This window comes from Rhinopithecus bieti, unplaced genomic scaffold, assembly GCF_001698545.2.
Source record: "Rhinopithecus bieti isolate Rb0 unplaced genomic scaffold, ASM169854v2 scaffold_32422, whole genome shotgun sequence".
Lineage (NCBI taxonomy): Eukaryota > Metazoa > Chordata > Mammalia > Primates > Cercopithecidae > Rhinopithecus > Rhinopithecus bieti.
The window spans coordinates 323,027-331,814 of record NW_016814631.1 but is presented as its reverse complement, the minus strand read 5'-3'; positions in this window follow the sequence as shown (position 1 = coordinate 331,814).

Here is an 8,788-nt window from a genome sequence, read left to right as displayed (position 1 = left end):
AAATCTTCACAATCCTTCTATTCTGGATTTAGCATTTAATCAAAATCCCATTTCTCTTTGTATAGCTAAGGTCATGATCTAAGTAATTAGATTTTTCTGACCTGAAATGAAACATTTCATAAAATATCCAAAAGAAAAGATAACATGTTTTAAAACCCTTGAACGTGTTTTAAAAAGGGGGGAGGGTTATTACTTTAAAATACTTTTCTTGTCAGTTGAATACGTTTAATCATACTCTGTTGGAGATGAATCACACATGGGGAGGTCTAAGTTTCTTTTCCAATCCTGTTGTACCCAGAGGTATCTTGAAGTGTTTTTCTTATCAACTCTGCTTTTATTTTTCTCTCTTCTAGTGTTGTCACAATTCTTTATACTATTTTATTATGAGTGGTGGTGGATGTGACAGAGCTTAGCAGAGCAGGCCTACTGTGACAAGAATGGGAAATGTAATGTACTATAAATGGTGGTTTTCTGCTGTTAACGAGAATATTTACTAAAGTCCTATACATTGAGTATTCTGTGGGTCAGGAGTAGTCATAAGCCCGGAGGAGCACGTCAATGCAGGCATCATGTCACCCTGCCATCTTCTAACTATGAGATCTTGAAACTGCGAGAGGTCCTAGGGTAAAATAATAAAGAAATAGACACACACAAACACACAGACTTTTATATAAGGAGATTGAAATCCAGTAAGAGAGATAGGTATATTTGTAAATAACTCTAAATTAGTATGCATATCACAGTTATATGGGCAAGATATCAGCTTACCTAAAATGCAATGGTTGTGTGTGATAGTAAGCAATCAGTTCCAAAACAAGACTGTTAGGATTTAAAACTAATCCATAAAAACTGCATTTAAATTAATCCATAAAAATGAGTTGGTTCAGGCAGACAGAAAAGGGAGAAATGCACTCCAGTTGGGGCACAACTAGAGAAAGGTATGAAAGAGGTTATGGAATGACAGATGCTCTTCAAACCCTGTTGCTTGTATTTTCTTCCCAGTTTCTAAAGGAAGCCCAGGAATGAGTTTGTGCACCTCCTCTGTGCTTCCATCGCACTCCTAGCAATATAGGGTAGAATTCAAGAGCAGAGACTCAGAAGTTAGATCTCTCCGTGCCTCAGTTTTCTCACCTATAAAGTGGGAGATTTTTGTAAGCTTAACTGAACAAATATATTTAAAGCCCCTTACAACAGTGCCGGAACGTATGCTCTGAAAGTGTTAGCTGTTAAGTAATCATCACAATATACTATAATTGTGGGCTTGCTTATCTACATCCTCTGTTAAACTACAAACTGATTTATTTTGAATAATGTCTCAAAAACAATAATCACATCAGTAAAAACGTTGTAGGCGAGTGAATCTCAAGGTTCACTGCATCAAGGTCCATCAGCATCCAAGAGGGGGAAGTACTTTCTGTCTTGGAAGTGGGCTGCAGCGATCAAGAGAGGAAGACAGGCTGACATGCTCTGAAAGCAAGGTCTGATGTTGGCCCGTGAGTTGCTGGGTCCACATGTCAAAAGCATCAAGTGTGATCAGGCAAGAAATGCTGCACTGGTTTAATCTCCTTAGGCCCCTGGCAAGAGAAAAGAGAAATTGGGCGTAGGGTGTGGGAGAAAGCCTGGGAAATAAGGTTCCTGAGAAGGCAGGAAGAATACTGTAAACTTTTGTTCACCTCACTGTTTCCCATCCAGCCACTTTTTATGGCAGCAACAGATGTGTGTTGCCTTAAGGTACCACACTTTATAAGCCATTGAGGTGTTTGAGAATTATTGTTAGAATAATAGCTATATGTATTCTACATTCTCGGATGTCTGGGTCAAAGTAGCTCCTGAGAACTGTAGCATATGTGAATATTATATCTTCTGGGAAAGGTTTAGTTATTTAGTACCAATCTCATCATTAGGTCTAGGGTCATCACAAAGCTGCATTTATATTTTGCCCTTTTATACCCAGTGCTAACTTTTAAATGAGGTCACTGTAGTCATTTGAGCACTATTACATTGGGTTTAAACATGGTCCTTCATTCTTACATCTCAGTGTGTGGTCAGAAAGCTAAAGGGGAATATTCTTCACATTGTATCTGAAATTGCTCATGTCAAGCACTTGTTTCTAGCTCTCTCTACCCTTCAGTTGCCTTATAGCTAAGATATTATTGGATTAGCCATTGAAGTTTTGTTTTTGACATTATTTGTAATGGTAAATTTAGGAAATACAGGAATAGAAAAAAAGAAACTTTAGAAGTGTATCACAATTCAAAACTCAGAGATAACAAACACCAATTACCTTATTTCTAGTATTTTTTTTTCCTGTTATTACAGATGATGTTGTTAAGAACATTTTTGAACATGTTCTCTGGTGTACATGAGAAAGAAGTTCCCTAGAGTAGAGCAAAAAGTTGTTTGGAGCAGTATTGCTGGATCTCAGAATAGTCACAACTTTACCTTTGGTAGATAATGTTGAACTCTACTGTGGCTGAAATTATTTACACTCCACCAGTAATGTAATGGTTCTATTGCTCTTAATTCTCATCTACACTTGACTTTTCAGGCTTATTAGATTGGTGAATAAGTAATCATGGTTTTACCATTAAAGTAATTAAAAGTAATGGCAAAAACCGCAATTACTTATGCACGAACTTAATACACATTAAAAGTTATTTGCTTTTTGAATTATGAGTCAGTTTTTTCATGTTCATTTAATTTTTGTGTGTCTTACTTGGTGACTTGACATTCATAGTCTTTGTGCATTTTGAGCATCGTTTTTTAAGTTGTAGTTGCTCTAAGTTAAGCGCTAGTGATTCAGCTTCCAAGTATTAATACACTTATGTAGTCCTTTTCTACATTGTTTTCGTGTTTTCCTGTGTGATTGATAGAATGTGACTGAAGTGATGGTATATGACCTTCAAGCCTAGGTCATAAAACACAATTTGGTGTCTTGTGGACCATCTTAGATCACCCTCTTTATGGAAAGCTAGCTACCATGTTGTGAGGACACTCTAGGAGCCCTAAGGAGGGCTTCCTGTCAATATCATGTGAATGAGCCCTCTTGGATGTGAATCCCACATACAGCCTGCGTCAAGGCTTAAAATGACTGCAGCGCCAGCCAATATCTTGACTGTAACCTCATGAGATGCTCCTGGTCAGGGCCACCCAACTACGCTGCTCCTGAATTGCTAAACCACAAAAACATGAAGATAACAAATGCTTGTGGCTTAAGTTGCTAAGTTTTGGAATAATTTATGTACCAATAGAAAACTGATAGAATATTGATTTATAAGAGCTTCTCATACACAACTATAAAGGATAAAAAATTGTTATTAATCACACATGTAAAAATTTTCTCATTTGCACTGCTTTCTTATACAAAATATATTTTATCTTTCTAACTAAACTTTTCTGGAATTCTACTAGAGCTGATATTGATATATTAAACCATTTTTTTCTGTTTGTTTTTCTAATATGTTTTCATCAAAACTTATAATTACAAAATTGTATTAATTTTTTATTGCTGCTAATTGCATATGATCAGGTTGTTTGAAACTGCATTCAGATTAATCAATTTATAATTAGTGTGTTTAACCTATTTTATCTATTTTGAGCAAATGTGTTTTATTTTATTTTATTTTTATTTTTATTATTTTGAGACTGAGTCTCACTCTGCCACCCAGGCTGGAGTGTGGTGGCACGATCTCGGCTCACTGCGAGTTCTGCCTTCCGGGTTCATGTCATTCTCCTGCCTCAGCCTCCTGAGTAGTTGGGACTACAGGCACCCACCACCAGGCCCAGCTAAATTTTGTATTTTCAGTAGAGATGGGGTTTCACCATGTTAGCCAGGATGCTCTCAATCTCCTGACCTCGTGATCCGCCCGCCTTGACCTCCCAAAGTGCTGGGATTACAGGCATGAGCCACCATGCCCAGCTGTTTTATTTTATTGTTACATTTTTGTTTATTCTCTGTTTTTTTGTGTGCTTTCTTGTTGATTCATTTCTTTTACTGAAGTATGTTTTTGGATTGTGGATTCTACACATCCTTATTAAAATTGTACTTTGAAGATGTGTTTGTAAAATAATATTTAAGCTAATCTATTTGTCAAGATTAAGAAAACACAAAGACAAACTAACTAATTTTTAAAAGTATGGGCTACAATACCATAGTAGGTCATAAAACCAACTTAGGACAGTGGGTCTCAAGCCCTTTTCAGCTGTGGTGCACATTCAAAACTCATTTTACCTAACAATCAAATATACATATATACACACACACACACATATATATATTGTATGTATGAATATAATATACGATGTTGGATAAAAAAGGTGTTTGTGCTGCATAGTAACACAAAATTAAAAAGGTTTTTTATTATGAGTTATAGTCAGAATAATTTGAAAATGTTGATTCTTTTCTCTATAAAATTGACAAAGTTAACATGTTCTGTTTTGTCAGTATTACCCTGCCAGCTTCCTAATTTTTATTACTAGTAATAGGTGATTTTAGATAGAATGAGTATTACTTATTATTTATATGAGATGCGTATTTCAATGTTGTCATCTGTATTATTTTTTGACAATATTTATATCAAATGTGTATTCTTGTTTTATTTAATTGCTTTAAATGCTTACCACCAGTTCTTTGTAACTATAAAACCCTGTTATTGAATTTTAAATTAGATTTTCATCAGGTTGGCTATAGAATTTCTCTGAGTAATTTCTTGAGGAAGGTTTTATTATTTTAATAAGATTAAACCTAGGAACTGGAGAAGTATGACTTGAGCAACTGTTAAAATTCACAAATATTTATGTACATATATGTATACATTTGTGTGTGAGTTGTGTGTGTATTTGTAATCAATCTAAGGTGTAAAAGGTTTTGGGTCTTTCTAGCATGCATTTCAAAACTTAATAGACTGAAATGCTTTTTAAAATAACTCTTAGTTAACAAATATTTTAGAAATATCAGTTATTTGCCAAAAATTATTGTAGGCTCTGGGATGCAAAACGAATATGACATCTGACTATAAATGGTTAACAAAAATATATGGGATGGAATTCATGTGCAGACCTTAATACAATAATGAAGAGGATGATATCAGTTAAATCTTTTCAAGCACTTAATGTGAGTACCTCATGCTATTCTGAGTTCTCTAGTAGTATTAAAATCATTTAGGGGTTAGAGAAACTAAAATTCAGGTGCTAATATTATCCCTATTTTACACTGATGAAATGGAGGCACAGACAAGTAATTTACTCAAGTAGACAGAAGAACTAGGACTTGATAACAGGTGGTTTAGTTCCAGACCTATATTTTAATTGATATTGAATATAATATAATAAGGTTGAGGTTTAAAATTATTTTAGAATTTCTACACATTTTTAATTAATAACAAATTTTAGCAGGTGTCTTTTAATTCTAAATAGTGGATTGAGCTAACAGAGATGCCCCCTACTACAAATATTTATAAATGCTGATTAAAACATGACCAAAAAGCAAAGCATCTAAGCTTAAAATGAAAAACAGGGAGACATTTTCACAAATTGGAAACACACAGAAACTTTAAAACCAAGCAAGTGCTAAAGTTGGAAGTGTGGTTACTCTCGGGGAGTGTGGCACAGAACGTAGCTGAAGCCCTGGAAAGGCTACCATTTTGTGAAAACAAATGAGGAGAAAAACTCTTCCCACTAGTCAAAGTAAAGCTGTAGAGAATGTGACTTTTTGGCTCTGAACAAGAAAAAGACAGTAGTTGCCCATGAGAAAGTGATGTGGTGCAGGAATCACAGGAGGTGACATTAAGGTAAACCTGGTACTGAGCAAGAGAATGCCTAATGGCTCCCCTTGCAGAAGCAAACACAAAATCCATGGTAGGGATGCTTCCAGGACAGGGAGCACAGGGACTACACAGTGAAAACCTCACTGTGAAAATAAGCTCACAATAAATATTGCTAATCAAATACTACACTACAAACTGGAGGATTGGCAATCCGAGAATTTCAGATAATAAAACAATAGAAAGGGCTCTAAAAACTTATGTTTAAAATAATTCTGAAGATATAAAAAATATAATCATAATAAAAAAGTTACTATTTAAAAATCTCAGGGTAGAAAAAAATGACAAAACTTTATGAAATGAAAATAAATATACACATTTTATGATATATAAAATATGAATTGAATACCTGTGATGTATGCAGCATTTTTTAAGTGTACTGGGAAATATATCCAGGGGAGAAGATTTGATATTGGAGCAAACCCCTGAAAAGAGGGCAAGTGAGTGGTGCAGAGATCTTGGGAAAGAAAGAGATTTGTAGGCAAAGGGAAGTATATAGGAGAAGAGTAGTTGGTGTGTTCATGGAACAAGAAGTAAGTCTGTGGCCTCTGAGTGGACTAAGGGGCAGAGCAGTGGAATAAAAGGTCATAGAAGTAGCTGAGGGTGGCAGTGGGGCGTGGAGGTGTTTTAGGACCTTTGAAACTGAATGGACCTTCGGTTTTACTTGGAGTGAAATGGGAAGCTATTGGAGGGTTTTGAATAGTTGTTACATGAGCTGTAAAGTATCTTTACCAGGAATATTGTGGCCACTGCTTGGAGAATAAACTGTAGGAAGAAAAAGGGCAAAATAAATCAATGAGAAGCCTACTACAAATACTTAGGAACTAAATGATGATCGTTTGAACCAGGGTGTAGCAGTGGAAGTAGAGAGAAATAACCAGGTTCTGTGTGTATTTTTAAGGTACAGCCAGCAATTGCCCGTAGATTTGATGTAGGTGTTAAGAGAAAGAGAGGGCAGGATGATTAAGCCTATGTAAATCTAACAAGAATCCTAGAAGGAGAGACTAGAAAAGGTGGGGAAGAAACAATATTCAGAACAATTTTAGCTGAGAGCTTTCCAGTATAAATAACAGAAATATCAATCCTCAGGTTAAGGAAGCATACGAAGTCCTGAAGGGGATATAAAAAAACAGATAGTGACAGTGTAGAACATCAAAACAAAGAGATTACCGTTTCAGCAATCAAAGAAGGAAGGCAATTAAATAACAAAGGATTGACAATTAAGCTGAGAACAGATTTCCAGGAGCAAAATAGATGCCTGACAATCATGGAATAATTTCTTCATAGAGATTGAATAACTGTCAATCTGGATTCAGTGCATGACCAAAGAAATAGAGTGAAATAAAGATATTTTTCAGACACAAATGATTGAGGAAATAATCCACTCAGTGAACTTCACTGAAACGAACTGCTGAAGAATATACCTCAGGAAAAAGGTCTAGACTATCAGAAGCCAGAACTTACTCATAAATATGAGGTTAAAACTAAATAAGCTCTAACTGAAATAACACCAATAGCAAATAATGTGGGATAATTAAAAACAAGATATCATTTCAAGAAAATGCTTTGAGGAGAAGTGTAAACTGTCATCATTAAGTAGAAGAAAGGACAAAAATGAAAATAAGAGCAAATATTCACATAAATATAAACACAATTAATGTAAATAGAAAACAAACATAATGAAGAGGATCAACAAGCCAAAGCTTGATTCTTGAAATGATGAATAAATTTGATAAACTCTTGGCAAGACTTATCAATAAAAAAAGAAAAGGCCCAAATAACCAATATCAGGAATTAGCCATTTCTACAGACATAAGATCATGAGAGCTTATAATGAACAACTTGTGCCAAAATTTTTGAATGTGTAGGTAAAATGAGTGAATTTTCTAGGAAAACTTAAGCCTATTAAATTGATGAAAGAAGAAACATAATTTGAATAGTCTAGTAAATATTAAAGAACTTGAATTCATAGTCAAAATATTTTCCACAAAACATTCCAGGTACAATGTAATTTTTCTGGTGAAATTTACCATACATTTAGGGAGGAAATAACATCAATCTTACACAAACTTTTTCAGAGAATAGAAAAGACTGGAATCTTACAGCTGCTGAAATATTAAAGGAACTAACTTGATCCTGGTTTTATCACATGTGAATTCTACAGTTTTCTACAAATATAAATGCTACAATTCTACAATTGTCTATCATGTTGGCATTAATGGATTGTAGAGTTATGAAAAAGTTTTCTAAATTATAAATAATAACAAATTCCAATCACCCTTACCAGAGGAAAGCCTCTATCTTAGCGATGAGACATCTTATTAATATTACAAAATCATTGTCACTTTAACAGGTGATCAAAGAGCATGCAGTTGAAAAACAAGATAAAAGTACTATAGGGATGTGTGATAAAAGCCCTTAAGAAACACTTTTGATATGTGATATGGTTTAGTTTTGTGTCCTCACCCAAATCTCACCTTCAGTTGTAATACTTCCACATGTCAAGGGCAGGACCAGTGGAAATAATTGAATCAAGGGGGGTGGTTTCCCCCATGCTATTCTTGTGATAATAAGTTCTCAAGACATTTAATGGTTTTATAAGGGGCATCCCCCTTCTCTCGGCTCTCATTCTCCCTCCTGCCACCCTGTGAAGAGGTGCCTTCTGCCATGATTGTAAGTTTCCTCAGGCCTCCCCAGTTATGCAGAACTGTGAGTCAGTTAAACCATTTCTTTATAAATTACGCAGTCTCAGGTATTTCTTCGCAGCAGCCTTAGAAGAACTAAAACAACATGTTTTCTAGATTTTTGTCATGTATTTGATATTTATCAATTTTTCAAAATTTGTACTTTTTTGTGATTTATTTCCCATTTGAAATACACATTTACTTTGCACCTAATTTTGGATTTGTTATTTTTCACTCTCTTTTCATTTATTTATTTATTTATTTATTTATTTATTTATTTAT